This window comes from Anser anser (assembly GCF_964211835.1).
Source record: "Anser anser genome assembly, chromosome: 14".
NCBI lineage: Eukaryota > Metazoa > Chordata > Aves > Anseriformes > Anatidae > Anser > Anser anser.
This window is the reverse complement of record NC_139735.1, coordinates 9,657,569-9,676,139: the sequence shown is the minus strand read 5'-3', so window position 1 is coordinate 9,676,139 and position 18,571 is coordinate 9,657,569.

Sequence of the window (18,571 nt, the reverse complement as noted above, 5' to 3'; positions counted from 1 at the left end):
AATATTCCTAGACAGAAGAGCACTTAACCAGATCAAAATGTTATAGCTAGCTGTTATTTTGTCAAGAAGATACAACATTCAAAAGAAATAACATCTATGGACCACACTGGATTTATCATTTGCTGAAATACCATTACTGAAACTTGAGAGCCAAAAAAAAAAGCCAGATACTAAAGAATACTGTATATTGTGTACTAAAATAGTACAAAGATTTTGCCATGAAGGATATGCCAATACTGCAGATTTTTTTTTTTTTAAGCTTTCTAATGCTCTGCAGACAATCTCTAACATGAGATACAAATACAAGTTTATTCATTCTATTTATCCACATGTATGAAAATGTGAAAGGGAGGTGCATCTCCACATTTAAAAAAACAGTTGAGGTTCACAAGTCACAGGAGTTCAACACACGCCACCACGAGCTTGAACAGTGAGACCAGTGAGCCAGTCAGGAGCTATAATGTTAAGCATCCCTGTGCAAAGAATATGTTGTTAATTGTCAAGATCAAGTTCATGCCATGTATCGACCTTTGAGCAGCACTGCATCCACCTGTGGATCTACGCACTGCCTCACTGACTATGGCCAAAATCTTGTTGCCATGCTGTATATCAATCTAATGATTATGACATATTACGTGAAAAGATTCTTATTTGTGTGTGGGGAAAAAGTGATCTGGGAGATTCCTCCCGAAAATTCAGTGTAACGTTAGCCCTATGTTTGTCCAGTATTTATGCTAAAAGTAGAGAGTAAAGAGAGGGCTATAATGTAGAAGCAGTGAAACATCCTGCATGCAAGCACATTCTACCTCTGGAGCCAAAAATGGTTCAGTTTTGAATTCTAAAATGCATAGTAAACCATTCATTCAGGAATAGAAAATGCAGAGCTGCCTGATAAATTTACCCTGTAATTTCAAGTAGTAAATAAATTTGGGAAGGAACCTATTTTTTCAATGAAATGAAGAAAAAACCTCACCAAATAAAGCTATTTACTATTAATTATTTACTGAGCTGGACTCTTATATGGATATGTTAGTATTAGGTTTTTGGAGAAAACTTCTCTGCACAGTTCACTGTATTGCAGAAAACTTAAACTTGTTTGAGTCAAATAGGGAGAGATACTGCAGTCTATTAAGTTATATCACAAAGAAAATGATGAGACACGAATACTTTCTCTGGGTGATTTTGAATGCTCGGTTATGATTCTGAGATCTACTTTAACTATAGCGACATTATTCCTCCCAACCTTTGTTTTTTTGTTTTGGTTTGTTTGTTTTTTGGTAGAGAGGTACCAAATTGTCCATAATGGCTCTAGACATATAACTATACAGTACACATGAGAAACCACAAACAGCTCAGCATTGTGCACTTTGTCTCTTGAGAGCTTTCAACGACTGATCTAGATGGACAGTCATTTTTGAGAACCTACCTAAGAAGCAGATGTCTGTAATGGTATTTTGAAATAATCTTTTGTAATTCCATTCTTATTCCCCTGACCAGTGAAAAACTGCTCAACTTTCATTCAATTTCTTCCATGCAAATTGTCCTGGGCACTTAGGACCCACCAAGAAAATGGCTACTTAAAACGCCATGTAAAGGAGACGCTGACGTTTTGGATTTTTCTGAATATTTAGGTAAATGTTATACTAAGAACAAAAAAATACCCAGACAAAAGTCACTGACCTCTCAAAGTAAAACATATTGTTAAAAATACTGCAATGTCCTTGCTAGCAAAGCAAGTGACCCAAGGCGAATTTGTTCCAAAGCCTGTATACTTGGAGATCTTTGCTTATCAGGGCAGAAAGATAACCAGTGGTGGCTTTGAGCTACTGCTGACTGATTTAATCACAGTGATCTGTGCTATAACTGGAGTGGAATACTACAAACCAGAGCACAAATACAGAACAAAAATCATCATCTTCAGTCACTTCTGTGTTATTTGACTCTTATAGAGGAAGCAAGCCCATCTTTAATCGAGTTCCTTAGCTTACTACATAGTTATGATGAGCAGCCATTATTAAGGACCAGTCATGTTAATGTCTACTTCAATAATCTCTTGTAGGTGATTACAAATTATAGAAAAGATTCCCTAATATTGAGAAAGCCTGTGAAAGTGAGACTACAGCATTGCAGTAGCTGCATTTACAACTTTTGCAACAAATTGGTGGGCTAACTTTTGTTTAATCCTCAAGGGCTTCTTGTCACTGTAAAGCTGTCTCTCGGGGCTTCAGTAATGAAATGTCAGATTTATCTAGCTCAGTAGAGCATGATTTTCATAACACACAGGTAGGTGCTCAGTGCATAGACCTGGACCCCACTGTTCCAGGTGTTGCACAACCAGGGAACCAAGAAAAAAACTTGTCCCCAGCTGTCCACTACAGTAGTCAAATGAAATAACGCTCTTGGCTTGTTATCCTGATCTAGATAGGAACCGTCATGAAATAAGATTTATGAAGTAAACGAAGAACTTATTAAAATAATGTAGTGGTATGGTATAAAGACTTCACTTCCCATTAAAGATATGCCTGTGTGGAAATCTTGAAGTCTGTGCCCCCTAGAAAGAGGGTTTAGTTATAAATACCCAGTCATGTTTATGTGGTTTATTCTGATTCTTTTAAGTCAATATCACTTTCTATTTCAGTACTTGTTTTTCCTCATTTGCCTGACTTCTCCTTGTCATGTTATTTCTTATTTGTAAGAATACCAAAAAAAATCCTGGGAAATTTTTAGTATTCTGCAGAATGCTATATGCAGTGAGCCAGCCACCTGTCTCCAGAGTCATGATTCCTGGCAGTCTGTGGCTGCAGACCCCTCCTGGACCTCTATAACTGCTTTTAATACTGCCTGCTGAACTGCAGAAAGACAAGGACAGCTTGCTTTTCCCTAAACTGATGCTCCCAGCACAGTGCTTCTGCAAGACAACACCTGAAATCAAAGTGGGTTTTGACTGTTAATGTGACCAGAGGAGATGACCAAACTCCATTACGTTACACCAACCCCACCTCGCTGGCACATGTGGGCCCAGACAGAGTCTATAATTTAACTGATCTTTTCTTGGTTCATTAATAGGGCTCATCTAAGGTACTGTCTTGTGGCTCAACCACAAAACGAGGACTATTTTGGTATTCCACTTTGTCCCAGTAAACATCATGACCAACTGTGCAAAGAAAAAAAGAATAGAACCCTTGCCTCAGAAAACAGCATGCCTCCATGTGCCTCCAATTTTCATGCATAAACTGAGTGGTCTGTAGAGAGGAATTGTAAGAATCTATTGTTCGTCAGATGCTTTAAAACTTCATGAGAATATTTTTATTCACATGAAACTTATTACCTACTACTGCTGCCTCGTAGTTAGTTCATTTTCACTGTAGTTACCAAAATGTTGGGTTTAGGGGTTTGTGTATGAAAGTTTGGTATACATGAATAAAAATTCCATCTTTTATGATTCAGTCTGCTAGTATACAGGTAATTAGGACATACAGCACTCACTAAAATTAAATCATAGAACTTGACAAAAATATATACCAGCATTTGAAACAAATTAATTCATTCTCTGCCTATCTTGGATTTTAATGTATTCAGTTGCAATTTCTGTATATAAACCTCTCATGTTTTATACATTCTGCAAATTCTTTTTTTTTTTAACATAGACACCCATTGTATAAAGGATTTCTTCACCTCCCAATTCTTCCAAAATAATTATATTGCCTGCTAAAGTAACAGTGACAGTTTCGAATTTAAACCTTGTAAAGATTTTTCAAATAATCTCTGTGGTGAGTTCTGAGTATATACACCTTCTGGCAACTTTTGTCATATCTAGCCAGAATGACAGCCTATGGGTCATGCAAGGGTGGTGGAGAGACTTTCTTGACAGTTACCAAGGCATACATCCCTAGCTCTCATTAGGACTTAGCCCTTGCTATGTTAATGACGCAACACAGCCAAGACCAAAGAAGAGCCCAGCATTAGGGAAAGTGAAGAAGAATAATTGGAAGATGAGCTGATTCATAATAACCATAAATTTTTTCCTCATTCAGATGGTCCCTCCCACAGCAGGTAGCATGAAGTCAAAGCTCAGGATTTTCTCTGAGAGCTCATTACTGTTTTTACTCAAGGAAATGTCCTTCTACCTGAGGTAGAATGTTGTGGTTATGTCCCTAATTCTGCCACTCATAACAGGTTATGAACTACTTGGAGTGTCATTCTGTTTGTGATCTACAACAGGGTGGTTTTACATGTTTTAAAACTGGAGATGGAAATCGAATAAGTCAAGAACATGTAGATATTACAGTGTCTCCTGTGAAGATAGGCTGAGAGAGTTTGGGTTGTTCAGCCTGGAAATGAGAAGGCTCCAGTGTGACCTTTTAGCAGCCTTCCAGTACTTAAAGGTGCCTATAGGAAAGCTGGGGAGGGACTCTTAGAGAGTATAGCAATAGGACAAGGGGTAAACTAAACAAGGGTAAATTTAGATTAGATATTAGGAAAACACCTTTTATGAGGGTGGTGAGGTACTGGAATAGGTTGCCCAAAGAAGCTGTGGATGCCCCATTCCTGGAAGTGCTCAGGGTCAGGTTGGATGGTGCCCTGAGCAACTTGGTCTGGTAGGAGGTATCCATGCCATGGCAGAGGGGTTGGAAGTAGGGATCTTTAAGGTCTCTTCTAACCCAAACAATGCTATGATTCTATGAAGAAATAATGGGAGATATTACAAGAGTAAGATCCAGAAGAATCACTGCATCTACTTAAAAGGAAGGAAAGAAAGGGAGAGTTTTTTTCTTCCACTAAGTAGAGGCATAAATGCTTTGTATAGAACATCTTCTCTCCATTTTCTTTATCTTATGATCTAGATTTGACTTTGACAGATGCTTAGATAAACACTTTTTCATCATTCAAATTCATTAGCTTGCTTTCCTTCTTCTGTTTATGGAACAGAAAGTTCAGCTTGGCTCCCACAGTAAATGAAACAGAGGGAATGTAGAGTGATTTATTTGGCTCTCCCAACTGCGGGGAAAAAAAAAAAAAGTGGTGTTCTACTGAGTACTTATTTAAGTATAACACATAAAACTATCCAGTCCAATAAAAAACTAATATAAATGCTTTAATTATTTGATACACCCTGTGTTATGGCTATATATTCCAGTGAAATAAATTTGTTTTAATGTCCTTTACCTTTTTTACCTAAGGCTTTGTAGAAGCTGATACCATTGTTCAGAATTTATGAAGGTATGATTTTCAATAATTGTGTCTTTCAATAGTTAATATAGTTATTACAGCCTTGGATGTATTCTGGAATAGGCAACGCGCATTAGATATATTCACAGCTAGGTCAAACATGCATTACCCTGTGGCATGTTGAAAACGATGTCCCTTCTATTTGCTCCCCCACAACCTCATTTGTGACAACAGGAATGCAAAAGAACATCTGGATCGTAAGGCACCATTAATGACACCAGCTACTGGTTTTTAAATACAAGAAATCCTGCTTGGCCTCCAGGGATTAGGTATCAGTACAACCCATCTGCCTGGTCAACACTTCAGAATGGCTGGTCCTGATTTTCAGGAACTGGAGGCTGAAAACCTTTTCAAATAAGTCCCTTAGTATTCATTCCATTCCAGGAGTTTTAAAGTGGAGGGCGTGTCAGGAATAACAACATGGAATCACCTACTGAATATTCATCATCTCAGTACCTACTGTGTTTTTTCCTGTAGACTCCAAGGACATTTTGTTGGCTCTTAACCATAGGCAAAATCTACCATATGGAGAGGACAGTAGCATTGTGTAATAAAGGCAAACAAAGGTCTTTAGAAAGACCTACTATTATGCTCCAAAACTGTAATTACTATAAATATCATCATGTAGATTCTCTATTTACTCTGTTTCTGTTGTTTCTACACAGTATTTGCACACAATATTTCCACATATTTGCGAGTCAGAAGGGAATTTTGCTTAATTGCTTGTCGAACAAACTTATGTAGGTACAAGTATCAAGCTGTATTTTTCTGCTCTTACTATCAGCAGCAAAGGTAGCACAAAGGTAGCAGTCCTGTTATCAGAGCTCTGGTTGGTAGCTTGACTGATTTCATGAGTGAAGCAAAAAACAAAGATGATGGAAAGGTTGAACAACAGAGAAAGCTCATACCACAGGGCCACTTTGCTGAGGAGAATCAGAAGCCAGCATATAGAACACTGAAATGAGCTTGCACTTGGTGTATTCAGTATTGCTTGCTGGGTTTCAGTACTACATTGGCTTGCATTGAACCTGAGCAAAACTTAATATTCTTACATTTATCACCCATACATGTGCAGTGCTAAGGGCCATTTAGTGAAAGCTGGAATCAGGCTGGCATAATTGGCTATAAAAGTGGACATCCCATCACAGGTTTGATTTTGAGGCTATTTTATTCACTTTAACACAGTCTTCTGAGGGCGATGGATGGACTCTGCTAAATAAATTAACCCACAGACATGTTTATGCTTTCCTATTCCTGGGGTTACCACCTGATTTTAAGCACCTCCCAACACACCTCCAGATGCAGAAACAGCTTTACCTACCAGCCACAGAATTCAGCTCAGTGCTCTGATTTCTTGGCAATATTTCAGCTGACAGCACAGGGATGAGCAGAACTGAACCAGACGAGGCCACGAACACACCTGGACAGGATGTATGAGAATAAGTTGTGCCTTCCCTTGCCTCACCTTCCTATTTCACTGCCTCTTTGTGCCAGCTCTTCTAGAAAGCTGTAAGAGCTGAAGGCAACTCATTACTGCTTGGTCTCACTCTTGTTTTCATACAGATTCTGAAAAGCGAATGCTTCAGTTGTACCATAAGAGTAAATTTGATGGCAGATTTCAATGGGAATTTTTTTTGGCTCCATTTCAGCAAGATTTTATGTGCTTAACTTTTAACACATGCATCATTCAGTTGATTTCAGTAGGACTCCTAAAGCTTAAGTACCTTGTTGAATTACAGCCTTTATGCATCCATGGCTACAGACTCAAGTACTGATGTTCAAATATCATCTGCAGTGAGCTACTGGCTTTCAGATATCAGGACCCTTCCACACCTTTTACTGAGTTTACAGTCACACCATGCTGCTACTAAACAACTCTTTAGTAATTTCTCCAGTTTTCAGAGGAAACACACTTATATTGCAGAAAAGCACACCTTACATTCACAGAGAATGAAATCTAAAATGGTCACTTAACAGGCAGCCCAATACCCCATCCTGCTGTTGTCTATCAAGTGAGAGAAAGAAGTGCTTGGGGACTGGGGTCAGACTTTGAAGGTGTAAAGAATGGTCCGAGCTTTGCAACCAACTTAGCAGCCAAGTCCAGAAATGCATCTCCTGAAAGATCCTCCCATTGCAAACTCTGGCTTTAGATTCAACCTTACTGTGTGCAAGAGGGAAAGTTTAAGATTGCCTTCTTTCCCTGTTAACTCTCATCTGTATGAGCAAAGGTGGCAGCAGCAAAGGATTAAAGGGCTGATTATTAATTCTATGTTAAGCTAAGTCAGGACATGCAAATCAAAGCTGTTTGTTAAGAATCCACAGGAAGGATTTAAAAATATAGCAGTACTGTTTAAAATCCATTTTTGGATATGTTAATACTTTATTACAAATGTAAATTTATATTAGGCTGTGCAAAACTTTTTTCAGGTTATGCAAATTCATTTTAAAATATGTTAATTTGGTTCCTGACATAAATCAGTAGAACATGTTAACAAAGTGTAACATTAAAACAATAACTTCAAAACTTTATGATTATATATGGCTATATTTTAGAACTCAGAGATGAAGATTATATAACAGAAACTCTGACCTAGGTCCAGGCTTGTAAAACAAATTTAGAGAGAATATATTTGATGCTAAGTTCTTCCATATCAGTCACAAAATTGGTTGTTACAAATATTCTGCTTCTACTATCTCATCTCTGCTGGATACTTTAGAAACTGCTACTTAAAAAAAAAAAAAAAACTTTATATACTAAGGCCTAATAAAGTTCTGAATTCCCCCCCTTTCTTCATCTTCCTCCTTGGTAATACCTGTCTGTAAAACACAGATTTGCATCTTGTGCAGTAAGGGCTGTCTGGTAACAACAGCTTAAAATTCTTGGGGGAGAATAAATATATTCTACTGCTTCAGCAGAATGTTGGTAGAGGTGGCAGGCATTCGCAGTCACGAAACTAAGGCATTAGAAGTATTGCAGCACTGAACCTTTACACATCTAAGAACTACCCTGGTCAGCAGAGTTAGTAGCTCCTCTGGACCCACGGAATGAAGACAAGTTCATTTTTATTCTCCTTCTAGCACTCAGAATGCTAAAAAGCTGACCAAACATCCCCCTTCCCCTCCAAAGGGGAGATCTTAAAAATGAGGATTGCACAGAATTCCAAAGCCCCTCACATTTTTGGTGTGGTTATGTATCAATTCATATTTTACACCTTGTCACTCAGCTAGGATGGCTACTTGCCTAAATCGCAAGGAGCAGAGCGGGTTCATTTGAACCCACATTGAAGTTTGAAGAAATGTACTAATAAAGAAAGACTAAAGATATGTTAATGCTTAACCTATCAAGTCATTTTAGAAAAGACAGTCACGCTTTGTGACAGAAATAACTCACAGTACCAAAGATCCAAACACCCTGAATTTTGGTAAAGCTCACATTTGAACTTAAATTTTTTTCCCCCTGGATCCAGTCCTCTACTTTGTCCATTTAAGTTATAAAAACTTCACCATAGATGAGATATGAACAAAAGAAAACTGATGTAGCTCAGTGTGACATTCAAATCACACATCAGATTACACTGATTCCATCAGTGTAAGACTCAGGGACAGAAGGGTTATATCCATTCTGATGTTCCAACCATGCAAGAATGTTCAATGGCTTTTCCCCAAACTCTTTGCACCTCTTTGGGAACCAAAATTGTACAGGAGTGGTACAAGCAGCAATACAGGGAAAACATTTGTAATGTTCAGTATATTGGCCATACCTATTGGCCATACCTGTTTCCTCAGAGCTTCACGTGCTGCTCATTAAAACTAGAAGCAGAAAGAGCCCCAATATGCTCAGTAATTAAATCCTACTTTCCAACCTCCAGAAACTTTTGCCTTCATTTTGATTCTGACTCTGAGCAGGGTTTTCCTCTCATTTGGGATTATAACTTCCACTTTTCTGGGAACACTAGCCTTTGTGGTACTTTAGAGGCATTTTCAGTTATTCAGTCACAAGAAAGGTTACTGGAATATCCAGGAAGGAGAAAGCAAGTCCTCACAGGACCCCTCAGCTGTCACCAGCCTCCAAGGAGCAGCAAATCCCAACCCACAGCAAAAGGAGCACTTGCCAAGGAAGCTGGGGATTGTTAATTCTGGGTAGTTGCCTAAGAGGTAGTAATTTATTCGTGAGAAGCCCTCCCCAGAATTCAGCATGCCCAAATGTCAAAGGCATTTGTCAGGCTTGTTATCTGGGGGTAAAGGCTGCAGTCAGCCCTGCAGGAGAACCTCAGTTACTGCCAGCTGGCACCGCTGCAACCTGAGGGAGCAGTTTCAGTTAAGGAGCAGAGATGCTGCTCCTCTTGTTCCCAGCTGGGGCTGAAAAAAGCCAGTACATTCTCGCTGAACATTCTCCCCTTGGCCACAGGAAAAGTCATCACTCCTTGATGCTACCACACACAGCCAAACACTACCCCACTGACTGAGCAGGGGAACCCACCCTGATGTTGCCACTTGCACAGGCTGTCCCCACACTGTCACCCTTCCAGTGCAAAGCAGCACCACATCTGCCTCCACTCGCAGCCCAAGGAGCTGCCCTCTCTCAGGAACAGCTACTTGGAATCTATTTACGTATTGGGGGGAATAAAAGATGCTAATATGGTAAAAGTCCCATTTGATTTGACCTGACTTAAGAATTCAATTTATTCCCCATCACTTCCCCCACCCAATTAGCTTCTTCCTAATGATCAGGGTTTGAGCAGTGACTTTGCCTCTGATAGTAAACAAGCATGTTTCTGCTCATCAGCAAAATGACCGTCACAAAGGGCTGGGGTTGTTGGTTTTATTAAACTAGCCCCATGTGACTGTTATGGTGATAGCTGCAGGGGGGGAAAGCAACATTTGATCTTTCGGGGTTTGCCTTAGGATCAAAGCAAGGCACTGATTACTCCTCCAATCCACTGTGTTCCAGCATTAATCACAGTTGTTCAAAAAAGCAGTCCTTGTCTTCTCCCACAGCTAGCTCCTCCCAGACAATAGAGGAAGGTGTTTCGTTTAATGAAAAAGTACATCCTAAGCAGGCGACTATTCTGTTCAAAAAAAAAAAAAAAAGTGCTATTCCCTACTATTGAAATGATGGAGCTCTAGCTTAAAAAAATAATGGACAAGTGTTTGCTTTAAGAATGTGAGCATGTGGATACATAAAGGGGAAAAGGCACAAGAAAGGTACTCCTTCTTGTTTAATTTCACTACAGATCATTACCATTTTGCTAGAGTCAGGAGCTTGAAGTTGATAGCAATTTATTTTTAAAGCAATAAACGTGGATTAGATATTTGCGTCAGTTAATTTCTCACATTTGTCTTCATTGCCTGTTTATCTCAAACCAGCTCCTTTTCACATCCTCCTGTAGACAACTTATTGTCATGTTCATTTTGACTTCTGTGGTAATATCATAGAAAAACAGATGTAACTAATGACTGTCTCCACAATAAACTGATAACAGAGAAACAACCAAGAGAAGAGGGAGCACTGAAGATGTGCGTGGTGAGGAAAACACTTGTTGCACCTGGGCCATTTCACAACAGAGAACCAGCTCATGCTCCTCGACTCATTTTCCATAATGCAGTGCTTACAGAAATATTGGGAGTGGAAAAAGTTTCTGAAGACTAAAAAGCATCATTTTAACTTGGTTTAAAATAAAGGGGCTGTGGGCTGCCTCTGCCCTAGGAGAAAATATCTTTCATGATTTAGACTTAAAAGTTTCTTGAACTCCAAAATTGAAATAGCACATTTAAAGGCAGGTGGGTGGATGGGTGTGGAGGTGGGAAAGTGAAAAGACAAAGGGAAGAGAGCAGGGGAGAGCTCTTGGGAATCTGTTCACGGAGAGCTCTCAGAAATTTTTGAAGTTGAGGAGATATTATGTTAATATAACTTCTAATTGCTAGGCAATAAACAACACCCACCTGCTGACTAAATGTCAGGACCAAACTTATCTCTAAATCTGCTTTGAAACAATGTCAGTCAGTGCTATTATCACAAACAGATTGAACCTTTTTTTGTGTGTTAAAATAAAAATAAAGCAACATTTTAATTACCTGAAGTTGGAGACCTCAGGTTAAAAACACGTCAATGTTGCATTTCATCCTGCAGCTGCCCATTGGCAAGCACCAGCAGGAGGTTTGGACCACATAGTAACTACCCACACATTTTATTCTGGCCCTGGACAAAAGTCTTGAGCACCTGGCAACAGCTAATAGTGCTAATGCATGATCTTGTTTTTCATATCAGCACTAATGGCAATATTTGAAAGGAGTGGTTATTCCTACTATTAGTAACATACCAGGCCAAAAAAGTTTCTAGGGATTTCAAGTAATCAGTGGTGTCTTTTACACAAGCAGCCAGTTGTCTACATGCAAGAATATACCACTAAACTTCCACAGGAAGGTCAGAAAACTAAAACCAGATTGTGATAAACCCCTTGATGTATTCAACATTCATCCTTCCTTGACAAGAGGCCTACAACAAGCATGCTTCTGACCACTTGCTCCATACACATTCATGGACCCTGTACCAGAAAGTAAGTCACAGCCCAGACAGGGAGGCAATTCTGAGCAGAAACAAGGTAGAGTAGCCTCAGTTTCAAATAAGAGATTACTTCAGATTTACCCTTTCTTTGCATTTATGCCATTAAATAAAAATAATTAAGAGAAAATTTGTCAGAGTTAACAAAATACATAGGTATTTTGAATCAGTGTTTGGTGAACTAATATCTCAACCCCCTATCCTCATATTTGCCTGTAGATTCATCAGCCCTCTAAAACACAGCAAAACAGATATCAGATCCTGGGCAGCAAGACAAGAGGAATCTTGAAGTTTCTGCTTCAAGTAACTAACTAACTATAGAGTTTTGACTTAGTCCATTATTGAACTGGAAGGGCAGTGTTTAATCCTAATATTAGTTTGGGCTGTTGAGTTTCTCTATATTCAGAAAACTGACTTTGTGATTTTATGTAAGAGTCATCTTTCTATGTAAACACAGCTCCTCAGAGAGAGGAAGAAAGTACAAGGAACACAAATTGATTTAAAACAGGCTATCCAATATTTTCCTAAAAATCAGTAATTGCAGTTGTTTAAATGAGATCCTCAAAGATATTTTAAGTCCAGGCAACTTGCATACCTAAGTACATCAAACCACTGATAATCTGAATCAAAACACATCACTGAGCTTTTCTCTATCCTTACTGAATGCAAATGAGGACATGAATTAATACAAACATAATGACACATGGCCAGTCACCGTCAGGAAATGGCAGCTTTGGTTTACAAGATCCATCAGCAGTGTTGTGCATCTGAGTCACACCTGTCTGAAGGATGAACAGAAGTGATTTGTTTAGCAGATAGGATTAGGAGCTACAGGCTTTTCATGGAGTAAAAGGATGGTCCAGCAACAATGGAGCCATCATTGGCCTTGAGAAAACCAAACTGATCTCTCTGCTGTATTCCAACATTTTTGCACAACCTTGAGAAAGACACCAATGGTTTCCCTACCTCTTAGAAGTGTTATGAGAATATCTGCATCAGAAATAAATAAATGAGTCACTGTAGTACCACTGCAATAGGGACCATAAAACTACACAACTCTTTGCCATTATAGAAAGCTACTATTGGCACAAGAGCTTGGATACATAGTCCATATTTAACTCACCACGTGGGCATTTCACACCACAAATATATTATGCAAGCCTTCTTAGCCAATTTCTAGAATAGATTAAGTGAAACCTGTGTGCAAGATGACAATCTCTTTGTGGGAAGGTAATCTGAAATAGGTATTTGGCTTAAAATTCATGTTCTGCTTTGCTGTGTAATAGTTTTCCTGTGTAGATAAACCATAAACAGATAAAAAAAAAAAGAGCAATATCTATTAAACAATTTTTGTAACAACCAGTTTACCCATTATCTATCATTGAATTGGGAGTTACCTTTAAAAACATTTAACCTATTAGGATAAACAAAAAGGAATCAGGAGGTAAAAAGAAAATTCACCACAAAAGGCAATCAACTGACAGATGGAGGGAAAACACATTTGAAAACAATGTAATTGAGAAAGATCATGGAAATGTACACTTCTGTCCCATTTTGGGCAGCAAAGCATAATCTATTAGGACTCCCACAGGACATTTAAATATCATCCAGCAGAAGGGATGAAGTGGAGTTTGTGGAGAAAAGTAGGTAGTCAAAGAAAGCAGATGCTGAACCGAGATCTGGAATATTCTGAGCCACCAGCTAGTAGAGAAAGAAATATAGCTCATGGAAAAGTCATACAGCTGAAGCCGAAACAGATGAAAAGCAATGACTACTATGTGCTTCCAGAGCAGCAGAAGGTAAAACAGAAAAGTAATTATGAAGCTATAAGCTCGTAATAGTAAAGGCCGTTAGAAACAGCATGGTTATTTCCTTCTATTTCACTCCCAGATTAAGTTATTCCTGTATTTATAAAAGATACACTTGGTTTGTTAAAATGAGACATCTCTTGTATTTATAGTTATTTCACTAGAACCTGAAGAGTTTAGTTTTCTATAAGAAGCATACAGAACCTTGGACTCTTTGGGAAAACTATATTATACCCATTACAGATGAATCTATGCACTTAAAACTACTATGTGCCTAAAGATACAGGCAGAGGTTTCCTGATTGCTTCCACCAATTTCTGTACTCTATCAGCATAGTTAGCTACCTCACTGCTTGTATAAGTTTGGCCTGACTGCTAGAGTTTGTGTTTGTTTTTTTTTAGATGCAAAAATCCCTAAACATTTGAAATTTGCTATAGATCTGAGCGTAAGCTAGCAGAATTCCCTGTCTCTCAAAGTCAGTTCACAACTCCTGGAACCCGGAGTAGAATTGGTGAGATTTGCTTGGAATGCTTCTTGGTGACAGACTAAGCGGTCCATGGTCTCAAGATCAGAAAGCTGCTTCATGATATTTCAAAGAATACTTCCCAGTTTGGCGTCTGAGACTTGCTGGAAGCGTTCCCTTGCATCACCCCATCCCCTTTCCCCACCTCACACTTGTGCCTGCAAGCAGCCTGCTACAGTCAGTCCCTCACATATACTGTTACCCCAGATGGTCTTAAGGGATATGAAGGGCAGTTTGAAATGCCAATTTTCAGACATAAGTTTTCTGTAAATAAACAGACTTCTTCTTTTCATGCCTTTACTCTGACACCTTTCACAGTCACTAACTGCAAATTAGAGGAATAAAGTGACTGGAAAAAGAGACATTGTCAGTGTTGTGTCCATCTGCACTGGAGCAGTCAGTGCAGTGGGTTTGTAACTCCTGTTGCTCTCCATGTTCTGTTTGCACTGCTAGGAGACCTCAACTGTTCCATCTATACAGTGCAGAGATAAACAGATGGTAGTGTCACATCACATCCAGCTCAGGAACTAGCACTTCCCTAAACATGAATCTTTTTTCCCTTATGAAGTTGTTTATTACTGTTTTCTCCTCTTTCCTCAGTTGCCTAGGTTCAGATAGTAGCCTTCACACAGATACATCAGCAAGGACTGAAGGAGAGTTAGCTGAAACCACAATTAGCCTGCTGCCTTCCTACCCAATTGTCACATCCTCTGGCATGGTGATGACTTTGAAGTTAAAGTGAAGCTGAGAACAGCGTGACAATCTCTGACAGAGAGGAGGAGGATGTGCAAACAATGTAAGGTCTTTGTTTCCTGGGTGAAGAGAGGAGTCCCATGTATACATCAATTGTAAGCCTGAATCTTTGCAACAAGGTTGTATCAAGTCCTGTCTTGGAGATCTAATCCTCCCTGCTTTAGGGCTTTCTTTAAGAAAACCTCACTTCTGTTTTGTATTAATCGAAAAGGAGGACTGGTGTCCTTAGAGTACACTTGATATTTATTAAATTCATTAAGCGATGAACATGAAGCTACCAAAATGTCTAGCCAAAGTATCTGTTTGCAGCATCTAGTTGAATAGCACTAACTCAATATTATAAAATAATAGCAGTGGAGTCATTGAAGCATGTTTCAGCAATTGCTCTTTGGAACTCACAATTGCAAACTGCTATGGAGGCATGCAGCTTATTTAAACTTAGAATAGGATGACACATTCCTATGACTAAGAATAATATCATCAATCATAATACCAAGGATTAAAATACAAGAACTCAGTCCTCACAGTCCAGGTTATTGGCTAGTCCTCAAGCAGGTAAATGATTTTTATTTTATTTTTTTTATAGCCATTGTGCACTCAAAACCCTGGCTACTGCACCTAGCTGGGGTTTCTGGCTTTCAGTCCCAGTGTTCATCCCTTAACTGTTCAAAGTTAAATGTCTTCACATCAAGGCTCATTGCCAGCTCATTTTTACTTTCTTTTTCAGCTACTCTTTGAAAAAGTTAAGGATACCTTGTAAAGAGAAAGCAGGGTTTCAGAATACAGAGCTGCTGTACAGTCGCTTCAAAACAACCTCCCCCCACAACACACCAGCAAGAAGCCTTCAGAGATCTATGTTGGGAACATGGAGGGAGAACGAAGCACAGGGGGGAGCTGGAACCACACAACCTTGGTGGAAAGAATAAACTTGGATTTATTTAATACCCAGCAAGCAGTTAGAAGCTTAGGCTCTGCTGGTCCAAGTTAAACCAGAAGTCATCTCAAATCACTCTACCAGTTGAGAAATGACACCCTTACTTACAATTGGTGAAACTGAGCACAGAAGAAACATGAGGTTTTTTGGAACTACATGAGCTGATATATTGTTTTGTACACCATTCACACTCACATTTCCAAATTCTGGTAGTTACGACCAGAAACCCCTAGAAGTGATTATTTCTCTTCCACTAGCTTTTTTGGGAAGCATTAAACATGTACATTTCCAAGATGATACCTGTTTTTGTTATATTCATTAATTATGGCTTGGCATGGAGCTTATGCTAATGGTGTTGATTATGGTCTGTTGCATTTACAGGCTGCCTGTATTTAAAAAACGAAACTTGCATCATGGTGATTACCAGTTGCAGGAGGGCCATGACTGCTCTCCCACTGGCTGAACATGTCCTTCAGGCAGGGAATCTCTGTGACCTGTCCCTTGGAATGCTGCTGGGCTACACAGTTGCTCCCTCCTTGCTCATGTCCCCCACATGCATCCAAAGGATGCTTTAAGCCCATGTTATCTTAACCATGGTGCTTTACTCTCAAGGTAAATATATGTGTATATAAAATATAAATTAAAAATTAAAAAATAATGATAATTCAAAAGGCAGCAGCTAAATAACCTAAATTCAAATATAGAGGAAAAAAATAAGAAAAGAAAAACAGAAAAACAAACACATAAAACCATAGAATCATACAGGTTGGAAAAGACCTCTAAAATCATCTAGTCTAACCTTTAACCTAATACTGACATGTCTACCACCAAACCATGCAATTAAGTTCTACACACCATGCTTCATTTATTTTAGTTTACCTCCCTTTCTTCCATTAAACTCCAGCATAATGGAGGAGAAGAAGAAAGAAAGAAAAAAAAAAAAAAGTTTCTCAATATGCTTTTTTAAATGAACTATTTTGTGTTTCACTTTCTTCCCTTTACTTGTATCTCTATACTATTTCCAGCCAGCTTGTGGGAAGCTTTTAAATCAAGTCTCTAACTGTTTAAGTTTTGATCAAACTAAAGCTCCTCAATGTAGCTTCTGATGTTAGTTCACCATATTCAAGAAATCAAGTGTGCATGATGTGAATGGTTGTATATACCTGTGGGCAAACTGAAACGATTAGAGGGAGTTTAGTGGAAAGACTGGGGCTCATAACAGACAGTGACAAGAACCGACCTATTGATGATAATTTCTCATGTATGCTCATCTCATCCAGCTTGCAGTTATTGCACATTAAGCAAGCAAGTTTCTGAAGCCAGTAAATCTATTCTTAAGAGTTAATACAGAAATCAGTTCTAGACAGTTAAAAACACTGAATCTTTCACATGAGATGTCTCCTCTAAGTCCTTCTCCTTGTGGACAGAGCTTTACTTTCAGGTAGTACCTAGTTGTTTTAAACATTAGGTAAGTGAGGACTGACAAAGCAAGTAGCCTAGCTGTGCTTTTCAGTTGTCATTAGACCAACTCTGTAATGCATTGAGGTATATAGCTTTGATGTTTTGATGGACTCTTGGGGTTGAAATCGATGCCTATTAACTTCAAAGAGTCCTTTGCTGAAGACTAAAAAAGAGTAAAAATGTTCCCAGTGGATTGTCTATTCTAAAAATGCCCTTAGAGGTTGGAAATGTGGTCTACATGCATGGGGTGAGGTATCAGGGGGTTCTTTCAATGCTCTCAAATATATGGTCCTGCTTTGCATGGTCAAAACATAACAGCAACTGCATCAAGGTCACAACAGTTTATGTTCTGTCTATCCAACATACACATAACCTCTTCAGGCCAAAGGAGGACATCATTTGAAGAGGGCTCATTTCTACTTTGATTCTAGTAATCCTTTTAAAGTAAATCAGTTGCACAGTAGGAACCTGCAGGCTTGATTATGTGTACATTTGGGTGTCTCAGTGTATATGCATAAATATTTAGAAATGCTTTCTGACTGCTGTGCGCTGCTGTAAATTTTAGTTGTGCACGTGACATAGCCCCAAAACAGCTCAATGAGTTCCTGAAATAGACTCTCAAATAGAATCAAAGAGCATTGACCTGCCAGTGTCACAGGGTTTTCAACCCAGTGTTCACTAACACAATATTTAGCACAGTCATTTCTAAGCTGTGCAAAGGAGGACTGCAATTGTAGAAGATCTCGGGAGAGGGGAGAGCCAGTCTTCATACCAACAGATGGTTAGAGTTAATGAAAATGAATCCAGCCTCTCATCTTTCCTGATTAACACTAGGACTCAAGAAAATGATTCATGTGAAATCACTGTGAAACTCTATCCCAAAAATGAGCCTCTCCAGGGTCAGGAAGTGTGTATCGTAGCCTGTGGCTGTGATTGCATGGGGTGTAACCTTGCAGATGTTTGAATAAAAAGCTCTGGAGTTTGGCTCTTGTTTGTTGAGCCCTGATGGATTTTTGGTTGGTTATTTTATCTTGGCCTACTGCATGGTGCACAGGAAAGAAAATTTCTCACCCAGGAGAGTTGTTCTAAAGATGGTGTAGACCTATTGTCTACAAGCTGGTCATCATGGAACATGTTTTAGCCTGGCTCCTGGGCTGACTTTTCCACAATGTCCAGGAGCCACATCGCCTCTCTGTGCCTCAGTCCCCCTCCGTTTTAGAGAGACAGTCACACATTCCTCTTCCTGATACACTTTGAGATTAAGTGAATAAAATGTGGTGAGAAGAAGCTAATTATCATAT